The following is an 18,477-nucleotide window of genomic DNA, read 5'->3' on the forward strand; positions in this document are numbered from 1 at the left end:
CTCTCCTCCCCTTACTCCAACCCCCCTATAAACCCCTCTACCCACAAAGCTCGTTCTCTCTGCCCCCTGCCGCTGCGTCGGCGAGTGTGGTGGATGGGGAGCCCGAGCTAGCTCGAATAAAGACTCTTATGCTTTTGCATCGGACTCGGCTGGCTCCCTGATGGCCTCTTGGGGATCCTGAAATCTGGGCATAACAGACATATATTTAAGAAGCGGGACCAAGAATGTCCTTCCTGAGGTCCTGTCATTTGCAACAACAAGGATGAACCTGGAAGACATTATGCTAAGTGAGAAGACAAACACTGCATGATCTCACTGATATTTGGACTCTAAAAAACTCAAATACACAGAAGCAGAGAGTGGAATGGTGGTTACCCAAGGCAGGGAAATGGGGCAAAGGGTACAAAGTTATAGCTATGTACGATGATTTAAGTCTAGAGATCTAACGTGCATGACGATCACAGTTAATACTCTATTGCAGCGGTTCTCAACCTGTGGGTCGCGACCCCTTTGGGGGTCAAATGACCCTTTCACAGGGGTCGCCTAAGACCATCCTGCATATCAGATTCATAACAGTAGCGACATTACAGTTATGAAGTAGCAACAAAAATAATTTTATGGTTGGGTCACAACATGAGGAACTGTATTTAAAGGGCCAGAAGGTTGAGAACCACTGCTCTATTGAATACTGGAAATTTGCTGAGAGTAGATTTCAGGTACTTGTATCACAATTTTTAAAAGGTAACTATGTGAGAAAATGTTGATTAACTTGACTATAGTAGTCATTTCACCATGTGTATATGCATATCAAAACATCATGTTGTACAATTTAAATATATAAAAATGCCCTTTCCCAGGATCCAGACTCCTTGCCCTTCCTTCCTCCCAACACTCATACCCTCACCTCCATTATCTGCCTGCTATCAGGGCCTAATCTTTTCATTTTCTTGATCTCTGTTTATGCTGTCCATCAAAAGAACCCCCAGATGATTCTAATTTAATCTAATCTCACCTCCTATATTCTAATCCCCACACTGTTCTACATATCCTCTGCTCTGTCCCCATCTGCCTTACACCTCTCTCCAAATTTTTAAGCCATTCCACTGTGCCCTACATTTTCAACCTCCACTCTGAAGATTCCCTTCGACTTCTTGTTCTAATTGAAACCTGTTCTCCTTTCAAGCCAAACACCCCTCACAGCCTTCAAGTGATGAAAACTCTTTCTCCACCCCCTCATAGCACTGGAACTGGGGGGTGAGGAAAGTGTCCTCCTTGCTCCACAATGATGTTTCCAAATCAGTCTCCTTCCCTCTTCCCTAAAAAAAACCCTCTACTTGAATATCACGTGAAAACTTTATTACACATTATCTGGCTGTGATGGCTAATTTTATGTCAACCTGGCTAGACAATAGGTGCCCATATATTTGACCAAACATAGAAGGTGTTTTCATCTGAGATTAGCATCTGGATAGGCAGAATGAATAAAGCAGATGGCCCTCCCCAATGTAAGTGGGTATCTACCAATCCAATGAGGAACAGAACAAGAAGGCAAAAGAAGAGAGCATCCTTCTCTCTCTCTCTCTTTGGCCGACTGTGGAGCTGAGTTATCAGTCTGCCCTTGCACTGGAACTTAGGTCCTAGATCTCAGGCCTTCAGACTTGAACTGGAATTTACACCAACTTTCGTGGGTCTCTGACTTGCAGATGGCTGATCATGGAACTTCTCAGCCCCCATAATGGCATGAACCGATCCTTAAAATAAATTTCATTCATGACAAATATATAGAGAAATAATAGACATGGACATAGATGAGAGATCTTACTGGTTCTTTTTCTTTGGACAGCCCAACACTGTGACTCTCTTTAACACCACTCTTAAGTCCAAATGATTTCAAATAGATAATGTTTCTAACACCTCATCTCTCTGAATTCCTATCTCTTTCTCTAAATTCCTTGCCTCCGATTACCTCACCCTTTACCCATGCATCCCATGACAATGCCTCCATGATCTTATTTTTTGTATTCTACCATCTGACCACAACTTACTATCTTTATAGCTATCTCTCACATATCCAAATTCCAACATCTTTTGATCCCACCAGGTCCATCAATTCATTGATTCAACCATTTTTTTCACCATCTCTTAGTCACTTAATGTTCTCCCTCCCCTCCTCACCTAGTTTAAATTCCACAGCATAACATATTCGCTGCCTTGCACGTATCCTCTATTCCTTGACCCTCTCGTGTTTTATTCTACTATCTTGGTAAAACCTCTCTATGGTTAAATGTACTCCAAACATACCACTGCAGCTGACTGTGGCTGGAGGGAAAAAACCATACTGACTCATCTCACTTTAAATTCATGACCACAAACCTCAAGGGGCTCTTAAAGCCACCTGGCAATCATACAATATTTCCCTGCTTCAGACATTCTCCCACTCTCCTGAACAATTTCACACCTTCTCCTTTCTCCACAAACCTCCATTACCTCCTGCTCCCCACCCTCACTTTCAGCTGAGCACTTTGATTCCTAATTCACTGAGAACAATAAAAACAATCAGAAGAAAACTTTTACAAACTGCCACTGTCAATTTAATCCACCTACTTAGGTAGGTTTGAGATGTATTTTAAAGACAAAATCAACAAGAATTGGAAATGGATCTGATGTGAAGTATGAGGAAGAGAAAGGAATCAAAGATGACTTTTAAGTCTTTGCTCAAATATTATTTTCTCAACAAGACCTCCTTCCTCCCTCCCTTCTTTCTTCTCTCTCTCTCCCTCCCCCCCCCTTTCTCTTTCTCTTTCTCTCACATTGAGTCACATGCTAACAGAGTTATCTCTATCACCTTTCCTGATTTTGTTTTTGATTTTTCAATACCAATTATCACCAACTGAAATACCAAACATTTTACGCCTTTGCTTAATATATGTCTTCCCCTATCAGACTATAAGCTGCATGCAGGCAAGGATTTTTATGCTTACTTTACTGTGTGTATCTGACAGATAGTAGACACTCAATAAAATGCTTCTGCCCATGCCGAAACCGGTTTGGCTCAGTGGATAGAGCGTCGGCCTGCGGACTGAAAGGTCCCAGGTTCGATCCCGGTCAAGGGCATGTACCTGGGTTGCGGGCACATCCCCTGTAGGGGGTGTGCAGGAGGCAGCTGATCGATGTTGCTGGCTCTCTATCTCTCTCCCTTCCTCTCTGTAAAAAATCAATAAAATATATTTTTTTTAAAAAAATGCTTCTGCCCTGGCCAAGTAGTGCAGTTGGATGGAGCATCGTCCTAGCATGATAGGTTGCAGATTCGTCCAGTACACTAAAAGGTTATGAGTTTGATTCCTGGTCAAGGCAAATACATAGGTTTAGGATTTGATCCCTGGTCAGGGTGCATATGAGGCAGCAACCGATCAATGTTTCTCTCTCACATCAATGTTTTTCTCTCTCTCTCCCTTTCTCTCTAAGTCAATAAAAACACATCCTTGGGTGGGAATTAAAAAAAAAGTTCAGGCGTGCTCTCCCTCCAGGGAACACGCCTGGGCCATTCCCTATTCCCTCTCCTTCCCCCACAGGCACTTATCCCCTAACCCAGTGGTCGGCAAACTGCGGCTCGCGAGCCACATGTGGCTCTTTGGCCCCTTGAGTGTGGCCACGAAGTTTCAATCGCACTGTACGTGCGCACCCGCACGTGGTATTTTGTGGAAGAGCCACACTCAAGGGGCCGCAGTTTGCTGACCACTGCCCTAACCTCTGAGGGACCCCATGAGGCTTGCAACCAGGGGAGCAATGGGCAGCAGCAGTTCAGCCCCATCAGTCCCAGCTGGCTCTCCCTCCAGGGAGCCCGCCCCTGCCATTCCTTTCCCCTTCTCATTCCCCGACAGGCATGTATCCCCTAACCTCTAAATCAGTGGTCGCCAACCTTTCGAACCTCACGGACCACCATGAGACTTGCAATCAGGAGAGCCATGGGCAGCAGCAGCTTGTCCAGGGCTAACCCCCTGAACCTGTTTCCAAGGCCCCCTTTTCTCTGACTTCCCAGAGAGCCAAAGCAGCCCAGCCTAGGCTCTCCTGTTACTTCTTTTATACCCTTCCTTGTTTCATTGTCTTAAGTATATTTTTGCTATGATCAATAAATTCTTGCTTTCTTTTCTAAAAAAATAAAAAGTTCATCTGCCAAGTTTAATAATATACTTGGGGTTATTTCACAATGGAAATGATTAGCCAGTGGAGTGTGAAAGCATAATGTGCTCTCAGCTTTACTGCCTAATCAAAAATGTAATCATATAGCCCAGGTGGTGATGCTCAGTGGTTGAGCATTGACCCATGAACCAGGAGGTCATGGTTCAATTCCTGGTCAGGGCACATACCCGGGTTGCTGGCTCAATCCCCAGTGTGGGGCAGGCAGGAGACAGCCAATCAATGAGTCTCTCTCATTATTGATGTTTCTCTCTCTCTCTCCCTCTCCCTTCCTCTCTGAAATCAATAAAAAAAAAATATTAAAAAAATGTTATCATGTCAAAATTGAATATAATTCTACTTAATCTTACTTAAATGTTAAGATTTCAATAAACAAGTAATCAAGATGAAGGTACCAAATACCCCTCCTTTTTTAGGAGCTTTTCCTATGTTATTAAATTAAGATGCCCAAACACAAATTTAGTCATCATTGTTGCAATCCTTTGCTCCCAAATTACACAGCATCACATATTAATACCTTGTGGTCTAACTTATAGGATCAACATAACATTACGGGACAGGCAGACCAATGACAAATGTCAAATATGAACTTATAAAAGATTGACATAAAATATGTACAAGCTTTGAGTAGTGACAGAGATGAAAAAGATTACCCACCTAAGCCTTGTTTAAAGCACTGTCCATGTAACAAGGAATTAGATAAATCATCTAAAGAAATCTCCTGGGTACTGACTTGTACAATGTAACAAAACATCAAGTTTGTATCTAAACTAAATGGCTGATTTAGTCTAAGATGGTTCTATACCACCTACCATTCAGGTACAATACTTTAGCTTCCTGTCATTCCATCTTATTTTACAGACAAGTTTCACCATTTTCATCAAATGTGAGGGAGCTTCTTATAATGAGATCCTTGTATTGAGAGCTTGTGCAGGATATGGAGTTAAGTAAGCTATGAAGGCAATTTACTATCTATATAAAAGCCTAAGCGACCAAACAACCAGTCGTTATGACACACACTGATCACCAGGGGGCAGATGCTCAATGCAGGAGCTGCCCCCTGGTGGTCAGTGCGCTCCCACAGTGGGAGCGCCACTCAGCTGACCGATGGGCACCAGACACAGGGCTCACGGCTGGAGAGACCGCTGAGGCGACACGAGCCTCTCCTGATCGGGACTGACTGGGCGCAAGCCTGCGGCAGGCGCAGCAGAGCCAGGATGAACAAGAGCGGCAAGCGGGAGCAGCAGGTGGCATTGGGTTGCCGGTTTCAGCCTGATCCCGGCAGGCCATGCCGAGGGACCCCACCAGTGCACGAATCCGAGCACCGGGCCTCTAGTAAAGATATAAGATAGCCAAACAAAGTAAGCTAAGGGTCACTTCCATCACACACTAATGCATACTTTAAGTCAATGTAACAGAAGACAACCAGGAAGAACCAGCAGTGAGTTGACAACACTGGTATGCTATAATGAAAGACCAAGTGGATAATTTAAAGAAAAGTACTGCTCTACTATTGGTGTTAGCCTTGAAACAACAGCAAATCATTTACTACTGAACAGATCATATGTACCCAAGAAAGAAAGGACTGCCAGTTTTTCAAAATGGTCTTTTCAGTCCAATGCAGGTCAATAGGAACTAACATTAGCAGCATCTTCAAATACAAAAGACATCTCCATGTATCCACAACTAGAGGCCCAGTGCACTGATTCGTGCACTGGTGGGGTCCCTCGGCCTGACCTGCGGGGATCAGTGGACTTCCACGCCACCGCGGCCCAGCCTTATCCACCAGCTCATTGGGTTCCAGCCTGCTGTCCACATCGATCCCACTAGCAAGAAGTAGTGAACGAAGCAGCAGGCAGCCAGGAAGGAGCCGAGCCCGAGCTGGGTGCCGCGCCACTCCCGCTCATCCCAGCCCCATTGTGCCTGCTGCAGCTGCTGTTTGAGGCATGCAGGGGGAGTGTCCGCAGGAGCTCACGCCGCCAGCTGCACTCACCAGCCATGAGCCCTGCGTCTCATGCCCATCTGTCAGCTGAGCTGTGCTCCCACTGTGGGAGCGCACTGACCACCAGGGGGCAGTTCCTGTGTTGAGTGTCTGCCTGTCTGCCCCTTGTGGTCAGTGCGCGTCATAGCTACCAGCCAGCCGTCTGGTCACTTAGGCTTTTATATATATACTAGAGACCCAGCGCACGATTAAATCGTGCGCATGTAAGATCCCCTAGGCCTACCGGTGTGGTAGGGACGACCCCGGTGAGGTTGAAACGTCCCCCGTGAGGTAGGGACGACCCTGGTCAGGTCGAAATGGCCCCGGTGTGGTAGCGACAACCCCGGTGAGGTTGAAACGGCCCCCGTGAGGTAGGGACGACCCCGGTGAGGTTGAAACGGCCCCCATGAGGTAGGGACGACCCCAGTCAGGTCGAAACGCCCCCGGTGTGGTAGGGACAACCCCGGTCAGGTTGAAACAGCCCCGGTGTGGTAGGGACAACCCCGGTGAGGTTGAAACGGCCCCCGTGGGGTAGGGACGACCCCGGTGAGGTTGAAACGGCCCCCGTGAGGTAGGGACGACCCCGGTGAGGTTGAAACGGCCCCCGTGAGGTAGGGACGACCCCGGTGAGGTTGAAATGGCCCCCGTGAGGTAGGGACGGCCCCGGTCAGGTCGAAACGGCCCCGGTGTGGTAGGGACAACCCCGGTCAGGTCGAAACGGCCCCGGTGTGGTAGGGACAACCCCGGTGAGGTTGAAACGGCCCCCGTGAGGTAGGGACGACCCCGGTGAGGTTGAAACGGCCCCCGTGAGGTAGGGACGACCCCGGTGAGGTTGAAACGGCCCCCGTGAGGTAGGGACGACCCCGGTGAGGTTGAAACGGCCCCCGTGAGGTAGGGACGGCCCCGGTGAGGTTGAAACGGCCCTGGTGAGGCTCAGACGGCCCTGGTGAAGTTGAGACTACTCCAGTGAGGTTGGGACAAATAAAGGGGACCAATATGGACTGATGAACAGGGGTAGATACAGAAGCAGAGCAACATTGAACAGAATGTTAAACTACAGTGGGAAGCCTGGGGAGGGTTGGGGGGGGGATTAAGAGACCAACTGAAGGACTTATATGCATGCATATAAGATTAACCAATGGACACAAGACACGGGGCGGGGGGGGGCGGGGGGTAGGGGCCGGGGAATGTCAAGGGGGGGAAAAAAGGAGACATATGTAATACTCTTTGTAATACTTTAAGAAATAAAAATTATTAAAATATTAAAAAAAAAAAAAAAGATCCCCTAGGCCTAGCCTGCCATCAGGGCCATGTCCACCGACCCCCGAAGCCTTGCATGCTCCGTGGACACCACCGGTGCCCCGTGACGCTCCACAGACTCTGCCGACACCCTGCGATGCTCCAGGGACGCTGCCGGTGCCCCGTGACACTCCACTGACGCTGCCGGAGCCCGGGGGGGCGGGGGAGGGGCAGCCCAAGAGGTGATCCATGAACCTCCTGGTGACCGGTCCTTTGGTCATTACAGCGTTACGGCCACTGGCCTTTAATAATATAGAGGACCAGTGCATGGATTTGTGCACCGGTGGGGTCCCTTGGCCTGGCCTGCACCCCTCGCAATCTTGGACCCCTCGGGGGATGGTGGACTGCTGGTTTTGACCCGATCCCCGCAGGCAGGCCAAGGGACCCCACTGGTACATGAATCCGTGTACTGGGCCTCTAGTATGCATATAAGATCTTTGGTTAATCTCTTTCTGCCTTCCCCCCTTCTGCCTTCCCTCTGAGATTCATCAGTCTGTTCCATGTTTCCATGCCTGTGTGTTGAGCGTCTTCCCCCTGGTGGTCAGTGTGCATCATAGCTACCGGCTGAATGGTCGGACGGTTGCTTAGGCTTTCATATATACAGATAGAATGATTCATCTACAGTCACGTAATGGCCTCATCACATACTTCTTTCTTCTCCTCAGTCCCAATACCCTTTAGCCCAGTGGTTCTCAACCTTCCTAATGCCGCGACCCTTTAGTACAGTTCTTCATGTTGTGGTGACCCCCAACCATAAAATTATTTTCGTTGCTACTTCATAACTGTAATTTTGCTACTGTTATGAATCGTAATGTAAATATCTGATATGCAGGATGTATCTTCATTGTTACAAATTGAACATAATTAAAGCATAGTGATTAATCACAAAAACAGTATGTAATTATATATGTGTTTTCTGATGGTCTTAGGCGACCCCTGTGAAAGGGTCGCTCGACCCCCAAAGGGGTCATGACCCACAGGTTGGTGACCCACAGGTTGAGAACTGCTGCTTTAGCCAATTCTGAAAAACACACATACACATCCTCCACAATTAGTAATCATGTCATTTTGCTAATTAAGTAATGTAAAAATACTCCTTACTAGCAATCCAAGGTTATTATTTAGGTTTTGAACTAGTAAGAATTCCTAGCTAACCACTAACCACAAATTAGTCATTGAACAATGACTGCAGAAATTGCCTTTAAGCTAATGGCTACATCCTCAGACATTGCAGAATGTTTTAAGGGCCTAGGGCTGCTACAGAATCTGTGTTGGAGATTATGTATATTCCAAAAACCCACCCTTATACAGGCCACCATGGTAGATTTGAACATGGATACTAAATGCTGGCCTCTGACCAATGCTTAATAACCAGTAACCTAAAGGAAAGGTGTTTACAAACTTTAAATCTTTAGAAATATTTCAGAATTAACACACCACCTCTAAGGTGTGGGCTCACTAAGTCTCCTCTGAGGTTCCCAGAAAATAGCACACGAGCCTTTATAATCCAATAATCTCAAGAAACAAGATACAGGGATAACTAACCTCCTTGTGACATTTAGAAAAAATGAAATGAGAGGTAGACCCATCAGAAGAGACAATTCACTGTCAGTCTGCAGCTATTTCAACCTATTGTATTTCATACTGTGTGTCAAGTATCTCACATATGGAGGGAAAGAAAATGGAGTTAAACAAATAACTTCAGCCAATTTTACTTCCTGTATTACAGCTATATTTAAAACCTGAAGTATTTAAAGCCTACGGCAGACACTAAAACCTTATTCAATGGATGAAGAAGGGATACCAAAGATAAGCAATAATCAGTAGCTCATACATATAAAACATTTTAAAATGAAAAAAGTACCTTGAATTTCAATCAAAGGCAGCAAAATAAACTGAAAAACCTCTACACTGCTGACACATTTTTCACATACACATACAGATAATGTTCTTAAGATGATTACCCACATTTACAGGTATGACTGAAAAGATCTGCACATAACAAATGGTTCCTTCTACATTGGATACATTTCACACTTTAGAACAGAAACTCCCATTTTACTCATCAGCTGAAATGTTTAAAAATTTTTCAAAAGTACTTTAATGCTAAGTTGAAACATGTTTTAATGTGTTTGCCAGATGTCATGATACATAAATATAAGTAGGCAGAAGCTAAAAGAAAGAAATCAAAACTAGGTAAATCATTTCCTTTTGAATCATTTCCAGTACAAGTGTCCTACAAACAGTACAGAAAAAGTCAGTAGAGGAACATCATCCATCAAACATAAAGCCAGCCGAAACCGGTTTGGCTCAGTGGATAGAGCGTCGGCCTGCGGACTGAAAGGTCCCAGGTTCGATTCCGGTCAAGGGCATGTACCTGGGTTGCGGGCACATCTCCAGTGGGAGATGTGCAGGAGGCAGCTGGTCGATGTTTCTCTCTCATCGATGTTTCTAACTCTCTATCTCTCTCCCTTCCTCTCTGTAAAAAATCAATAAAATATATTAAAAAAAAAAAAAAAAAAAAACATAAAGCCAATTGCTACCTTCAGATGAACTCATAATAAAATCACCATTTACAAGTAACCAAGCTTCCTCAAAAAATTAAAAATTACTATATAACCCAGAAATCCCACTTCTAGGTATATACCCACAAGTATTGAAAGCAAGGACTCAGATATTTATACACCAATATTCACAGCAGAATTATTCACAACTAGTGGCCCAGTGCATGAAATTCATGCACTCGGGGCAGAGGGGGAGAGTCCCCCAGCCTGGCCTGTGCCCTATCACAGTGCGGGAGTCCCAAAGAGGTAGGCCCCACCCACCCATCCAGGGCTCCTCGATGGATTGCCCCAAAGAGGTAGGCCAGAGCCGGGGGAGGCCTGTGGACCCCCAGGCCAGGCCCACGGCGGAGGGGCCTCTCCACCAATTTGCATATTACCCTATTATTAGTATAGATAGCCAAAAGGTGGAAACAACCCAAGTGTTTATTGATGAATGGTCCAATGAAGTGTGGTATGCACATACAGTGGAATAGTATACAGTCCTAAAAAGAAATGAAATTCTGACACAGGCTAAAACACTGGTGAACCTTGGAGACACTGTGCTAAATAAGCCAGACACAAATGGACAAATACTATGATTCCAAGTATACAAAGTATGCAGAGTAGTTATATTAACAGAGACAGAAAGTAGAATGATGGTTGCCAAGGACTCAGAGAAGAAAGAATTAGGGAGTTATTGTTTAATAGGTAGAGAGTTTCGGTTTGAGAAGATAAAAATGTCTAGAGGTTGATGGTGGTGATGCTTACACAGCAATGTGAACATACTTAATGCCACTGAACTGTACACTTAAAAATGGTTTAAAGGGTAACTTTTGTTATGTATGTTTTACCACAATTTTTTAAAAGTAACCAAGCAAGAACATGATTAAACTATTGTGGCAAAAATATATCAGGAGAAGTGATAAAAGTCTGTAACAGGCATGCTTCACTCTCATCCTGCAGAGCCTAGATGACTTACCTGAAAGTCAAGATCTCAAGATAGAGACGGACATACCATTTTCATGTTGCTACAGATATATATTTATACTAGGGGCCCAGAGCATGAATTCATGCACCTTGAAAGGAACTGTGGGCCTCGAAGCTGCAGTGGGCACAGGGACAAGTCTCAGCCCATCCTCCACGACCCCGCCTGGCCCCTCCCACCACGGCACCCCTCTCCTGTCTGCCAGCAGCCCCCGCTCCTGCGCTGCTGCTCCCATGCGCTGATGGTGCCAGCCCCACTCAGCTGACAGCACGGAGCGATTAGGGCTGGTGCCAGCAGCGGATGCAAGCAGGGCCGGCACCATCAGCAGGTGCAAGCGGCGGCTGCTGCCCCGATTGCCCCTCAGGAGCAGGGGAAGGTGGAGCAGCCCTCAGGGGCAATCGGGTCCGGCAGCCGCCGCTCGCACCTACTGATGGTGCCGAGCGATTGGGACCGGGGCCGGTGCCGGCAGCAAGTGTGAGCAGGGCCATCGCCGGAAACGGGTGCGAGAGGTGGATGCTGGCCCTGATCACCCCTCAGGAGCAGGGGTAGTTGGAGAAGCCCTGAGGAGAGATCAGGGCCAGCAGCTGCCCCTCACACCCACTGATGGTGCCAAGCAGTCGGGGCTGGCACCGGCATCAGGTGCAAGCAGGGCCAATGCCAGCAGCAGATGCAAGCGCCAGGCAGGACCACAGCACACTGGAGCAAAGAATTTTCAGTAACCACCAGAGGCTCGCCCGATGACAGTGACAGGGCCCAGACTTGGTCTGGCACCCCCCCCAACCCCCGTTCACCTGTTCCACCATCCCACCCCAGCTGATGCCCGCCATGTTCCATGCTCTGCTGCCAGCTGCTGACACCCGCCATGTTCCGAGTGCACTCCCTGGTGGTCAGCGCACATCATAGCAACTGGTTGTTCAGTTGTTCTACCATTCAGTCTATTTGCATATTAGGATTTTATATATATAGATACCAAGCAAATGAAGAAACTGAACTATATTCTACAAGAAGTCATCTGTTAAATAAATGAATGGGTTCCCCTTCCCAACAATTAAATAAGAAAAATAGCCTGGCCGGCTTGACTCAGTGGATAGAGTGTCAGCCTGTGGACTGAAGGGTCCCAGGTTCGATTCCGGCCAAGGGCACATGCCTGGGTTGCAGGTTTGATCTGCAGTAAGGGGTGTGCAGGAGGCAGCCGATCAAAGATTCTCTCTCATCATTGATGTTTCTCTCTCCCTCTCCTTCTCCCTTCCTCTCTGAAATCAATAAAGAAATATTTTTTTTTTAAAAAAAGAAAAAGAAAATATAAAAAGCTTTTCCTTCCTGTCTCCAGTGAAAGCAGCAAGATTAAAAAATCAGTTCTACTTCTTCTATCAAAGAAGCACAGAGGATCCTAGAGAGTAACTGTTAAATTCCCAATTTTAACATGGTGGCTCTATTGTGAGAAACTGCAAACAGCAATCCTCCTATATAATAAAGAGGTAATATGCAAATTGACTGTCGCACCCTCGCACAAGATGGCCACCCCCATGTGGTCACAACATGGCCATCACAAGATGGCCGGCAGGGGAGGGCAGTTGGGGGCGACCAGGCCAGCAGGGGAGGGCAGTTGGGGGCAACCGGGCTGGCAGGGAAGAGCAGTTGGGGGTGACCAGGCCGGCAGGGGAGCAGTTAGGCATCAATCAGGCTGGCAGGGGAGTGGTTAGGGGGTGATCAGGCTGGCAGGTAGAAGCAGATAAGGGGCAAGCAGGCAGGCAGACAGGTGAGTGGTTGGGAGCCAGCAGTCCCGAATTGTGAGAGGGATGTCTGACTGCCGGCAGTTGGAAATCCCCTGAGGGGTCCCAGATTGGATAGGGTGCAGGCTGGGCTTAGGGACACCCACCCCCAGTGCACGAATTTTATGCACCAGGCCTCTAGTATATAATAAAGAGGTGATATGCAAATGGTTGTTACACCATGATGGTAACGACCGATCAGCAGGAGGGCAGGGCAGCGAGCTACGAGCAGTAGAGAGCTACAGGAGGGCGGGGCAGCAAACTGCAGTGTGGGGAAGAGCTACAAGCAGCGGTGGGCGGGGTGGCCAGCTGAGACAAGCTGCAGAGAGCAACTTGCTCACGAATTCATGTGTAGGGCCACTAGTTTAAAATAATAATAACAACAATAAATAGTAAATACAAACATCCTTCACTGCTTTATTAACTGACTGCACAAGTTACTTAACCTTTCTGAGTCTCATCTGAAAAATGGGGATAATGCTTATAACTATCTTATTATGATTGATTGGAGATCTTATAAGTAATATATATAAAACACACTGAGATCAATGCCTAGACTACAGAAATGCTCAACAAATAATTCCCTCCTGCCATTCACTAGCACCTGTAGCCCTCTGCTACTCCTGATCAGCCTCCAGGGGCTATGCTGATGTTTTGGCCAGTAACCTATGGCTCCTCCCTCAGGCCCCAGCTGTTTCTCTCAGTTCTAGTTGTTTCACTAGGGGTTTCTAAGAGGATTCTATCTATATTTAGAGACAATGCTAGTACCAACTGTGGACTCAACAGGTGCTTGGAGGGCACTTGAGTACTCAGCAGTTTTCCATTGTTTTCCTGTGTGAACTAGTTTTGATTCCACAATTGGCTGTCTTGACTTCTACAAGGAAGAGTGACATGTATGCACAGCACGCCGGCAGTACACTAAACAGAAAACTAAGTGTGCTCACAGGACAAACCTTAGTAAGATGTGTTAGCCCTATTATCAGGACCCCAGATTTAGTAAATTACAGGAGGAGTAAACACTCAATTAACTCTAGAGAGGTAGCCCACTAACCCACTCTTCATCTAAATAATTAATATTATATCAGATCCAAGTTGCAACCAATTCATGCTGCTTGTACTACAACCAAAACCAGAGGATGGAGAGGGCAGGAAGAACCATTAGACAGTGAAGATTGATTGATTGATTGATTTATAATAGATTTTTATTGATTTCAGAGAGGGAGAGGGAGAGAGAGATAGAAACATCAATGATGAGAGACAATCATTGATCAGCTGTCTCCTGCATGCCCCCCACTGGGGATCAAGCCCCAAACCCGGGCATGTGCCCTTGACCAGAATCAAACCTGGGACCCTTCAGTCCACAGGCCAAGGCTCTATCCACTGAGCCAAACCAGCTAGGGCCAGACAGTGAAGATTTAAAGAAGACATCCAAAAGAGCTGGATCTGAATTCAGCTTTATTTACTAGCTCTGTGACCTCAGTGAATTATTTCACCTCTTAATTTATAAAATAGGAAATAATTGTGAGGATTCAATTAAATGAGATAATGTATGCAAAACAACCTTAGCACCTTGCCTAGCCCACTGAAAGAGGTCAATAAAGAGCCATATTATCATTAATGAGGACACTGCACTCACTCCTTGCTTTGTCCAGTTTTTATAACATATAAGTAAAGTGACATGCCGAAACCGGTTTGGCTCAGTGGATAGAGCGTCAGCCTGCAGACTGAAAGGTCCCAGGTTCGATTCCGGTCAAGGGCATGTACCTGGGTTGCGGGCACATCCCCAGTGGGAGATGTGCAGGAGGCAGCTGATCGATGTTACTCTCTCATCGATGTTTCTAACTCTCTATCTCTCTCCCTTCCTCTCTGTAAAAAATCAATAAAATATATTTAAAAAAAAAAAAAAAGTAAAGTGACAATTTACATAATTATTTTTGGACCTTTATAAAGTGGCCTAATGCTACTATACAAGATCTAGCTGAGAAATAAATATAAACTGATGAATTCCCAGAAATCTTAAATGAGTCAGCAAAACTTAATGCCCAACAAATAAAAAGCTTACCGTGGACTATTTATGAACACAGAAAGGTAACTACAGTTTCAAAACCAGCCATCTTGTACCTAATACCATGCATTCAAATTTTAGTCTGGAAATCCAAGTTATCAGAAATACTTCCCACCCCCCACAATATTTTCAAATAAGGTGATTTTCAAATCACCTTCATTCAAACTGGGAAATATGAGGCAGCCTGATCATTTGAAATCAGCATCAAGATTTTGAGGCAGCCAAGCTCTCTCACGAACATAAGACCAGTAGCAGATGGTACGTGAACATTTCTCAGTGAGAAAATGCAATTCTAATAAAGTACAGATAACTTCGATTTTATTCATCACCTTTTGGTCTAAATGAAAACAAACTCTTGGTTCTCCCTCAAACACCATGAACTCTGCATTATCACTGACCTGACTCAAAAGCAAGATAGACGCCTGTTTCTGGAGATCTGTCCTCTCCTGCTTCCTTAACCACAGGTAAAATACGTACTGTAACCTGAGCAGAGGAGACACCATTATTACAGGTATGTTTTATCAATGAAACGGACTATACATGACAACCAAATTACTAAAAGAGCAGCTTGTACTCCTTAGCAGAGGCACAAGCCTGAGAAAGAGCCACCTTCTAAAATAACCCAATCACCCTGGATGAATCAGGAGAACTCGGTCCACCTACCCTACACTCTCTAACTAGATCTACCCTCTGCTTTAATTCAAGCCCAAAGCACATCTATTTCATTTCTCTGCCCCACTTCGCGTAATTTCCCGTTCTCTTCCACCATCCCAATTCCAAGAATGCTCTTTTATCTCCCCTCGATTCCAAAAATGCTCTTCTATCTCTTATTTCCAAATCCCACTTTGCCCCAAATCTTAAGGACCTCCGGCACCCATGCAGATGACCTTACGCATTCCCACTGCATTCCCAATCCATTGTACTTCCACTCCCAAATAGCCCTTTTTTTTTCTTCTCATTATTTTCCATCTCTCCTTGTTTCTTAAAATCCAATACCCCACACACGGTTACACCAGAGAACCCCCTCACTCCATTGTTCCCCCGGCCTCTGCCTCTGGAAACACCCCAACTCGGACCGGTGTGCTTGGGCCCGCCCCGCTGACCCCAGACACCTTCCACCATCTGGGCACCCCAAGTCCCAGGGGCTCACTTCCCCGTCCCCTCCGTACCCAGCCCCCAACAACTACTCTTTCCCCGTGCCCTCCCTCAAGCCGCTCTCAGTTCCTCCGCGCTCCCTTCGTCCCTCACCAAGCCCCCCTCCGCACCGAGCCCGCTCAGCCTCACCGACGCCGGGTCCCCGCAGTCGCCGTGTGCCCCCAGTTCCGGGCTCCGCGGCCGGGACGCTCCGGGATCTGAGAAGAGGTAAGCAGCTCCGCCGCCTCCTTCGCCTCTTCCAGAGCCGCCGCCGTCGCCGCCGCGCTCCTCCCCCAACTCTCCCCGAGCAGGACGCCGCCCCGCCCCCTCCCGCCCCTTTCTCCGCTTCCCTCCTCAGCCGGCCCGCGGGCTGGGAATCGCAGTGGCGGCGAGGGGCCGGCGCGCCTGCGGATCCACACCGACCTCGCCCGGGCTCGAGCTGCGCGCCCCGCCCGGAAGCCCGCTCGGGCGCGTGCGCGTGCGCGCCAGCCAGCCAGCGCGCAGGGCGCGTGCTCGCGCCGGCGCGAACCCGGGGCGCGAGAGGAAAGGCGGCGGGATCCAGGCGGGCTTCGGCCGGTCAGGTTACCGTTACCGTCACCGTCGGGCCCGGGTCCCTCGCGCCTGAGTTGAGGGGGCTGGGGCGTCGCCAGGGATTGGGGTTACGGGGAAGGGAACGGGCTGGAGGAGCAGGTCGGGAACAAACTAGGTAGAAGCGGGGTCGGGTGGAACGCGAGCTGCGTCCCCAAGCAGAACGGCCGGTGCCCGGAGAGAGCGGGCGGCGTGGGGGTGGGGGTCGCGCGCTGGGAGTGCAGCCCGAGCTGGAAATGCCGGAAAGAGCCGAAACTCTCCCGGAGGCAGCCGAAGGCGGGCGCCTCGAGGGGCGCCGCGCGAGGGGTTTTCCTCTCTAGGTCCTGGCCCGCACTTGATCTCTCAGGCCGCCCTCCCTTTCGCCTCTCACGTCTCCGCCCCGTGAATTTCCACCCCTTTCCCCTTCGCCTCCTTCCAGACCCAAATTTTTACAACAAAAGGCCATTTAAGAGCCACCAGCGGCGGGAAACCGGGAGGTCCGGACTTGGTGGCCGCTCAGCCTCCTGGGAGGCCGGAGGGGGGTGGGACGGGGTGGAGGCGCCGCCCGGGCCCGGAGCGCGGAAACGTCCGGAACGAGTTGGAGGTTCTCCGCCCCGGCCACATGCCCTCCACGCGCGGCCCAATACATTGCTGAGTCGGTTTTCCGACCTCCGCTGTCTGCATCCCTCTCGGCGGCTGCGGTCAGTCTCACCGCCCGTCGAATCTTTCTATTAAATAGTCCTCTGTCTTCGTGGTCAGATTCCCAACCTCCCCAAGGCCAGAACCACCTTTAACATCTGTGCACCTTCCTAGCCAATGTCCTGCGTGGGTGAAGCGCTCACCCCACTGGTCAGCCGCCGTTTAGGAGCGGCTATAGGCTGGAAATTTAGATAATGGGCATTTAAAAAAATTAATCAGGCCCTCTCGGGGTAGCTCAGTTGGTTAGAGCGTTGTCCCGACACACCAAGGTTGTGGGTTCGACCCCCAGTCAGGGCACATACAAGAAGCAACCAATGAATGCATAAATAAGTAGAACAACAAATTGATGTTTCTCTCTGTCGTCTCTCTCCCTCTATAAAATCAATAATTTTTTTAAAAAATTTAATCAGAATCTGTCCTTGTGTTTTTATCTTTTGAGGTCAAACCCTAAGGGGCTGTAGACAAACCGGAGTGTATGTGAATGTGTATAGCCACAGGCACAATGCAGTTTTGGTTTCCACATATTTGTTATTTATTGCAGTTGCAGTACACGTTATAGAGTAATATAGTAAATCTCTATGAAGTCATCTGGGCCTTTGGTTTTAAACTTTGTATGGGGTAGAGTGTCAAAAATACCCTGGAGCCCACTGACCCCTGGTTAATAATGTCTAATCTAATGCAACCATATCATTTACAGATCTAAAGAAACAGAAGATGCCCTAGCAGGTTTGGCTCAGTGGATAGAGCGTTGGCCTGCAGACTGAAGGGTCCAGGGTTCAATTCCGGTCAAGGGTACATGCCTGGGTTTCAGGCTCGATCCCCAGTGGGGAGTGTGCAGGAGGCAGCCAAGCAATGATTCTCTCTTATCATTGATGTTTCTATCTCTCTCTCCCTCTCCTTTCCTCTTTGAAATCAATAAAAATATACTTTAAAAAAGAAACAGAAGAGTAAGTCATCCAACCAGTTAGTGCACTGCTGGGGTCCAACCCCAGCGGGTCCAGGGGTCCCCAAAGGTGTGGACGGAGTCGGCGAAGAAGGAATGGCACGGGGTCAGCATTCAGTTGATCAGCATGGCGAGGTTCTTCCTCCAGGATCTCAAGCCAGGTTCAGTCGCCAGGTTCTGTAGCAAGGTTCTCCAGCCAGGTTCTATCCAGGTTCTCCTGCCATGTTCTGTCTAGGTTCTCCAGTGAAGTTCTGTAGCCAGGTTCTGTCCAGGATCTTTTGCCATGTTCTCT

At 47.8% G+C, this 18,477-nt stretch overlaps 1 protein-coding gene across 2 annotated transcripts in view; it reads right to left on the reverse strand.

Annotated features, from left to right (window-relative positions):
• Nucleotides 1-16,263, reverse strand: part of SPATS2 (spermatogenesis associated serine rich 2) — a 124,743-nt gene extending 108,480 nt beyond the window's left edge. The window contains exons 1-2 of one of the 2 annotated variants that reach the window (XM_070410303.1): nt 16,127-16,263; nt 15,241-15,325 (exon numbers count right to left, since the gene is read on the reverse strand). The gene's annotated coding sequence lies outside the window, so the exon portion shown is untranslated. The remainder of the gene's footprint in view (nt 1-15,240; nt 15,326-16,126) is intronic. The other variant, XM_070410302.1, reaches the window with a different exon arrangement.
• Nucleotides 16,264-18,477: the final 2,214 nt, after the last annotated feature.

This window comes from Myotis yumanensis, unplaced genomic scaffold (assembly GCF_028538775.1).
Source record: "Myotis yumanensis isolate MYYU_CA2020_CCGP unplaced genomic scaffold, mMyoYum1.0.hap1 SCAF_3, whole genome shotgun sequence".
Classification (NCBI taxonomy): Eukaryota; Metazoa; Chordata; class Mammalia; order Chiroptera; family Vespertilionidae; genus Myotis; species Myotis yumanensis.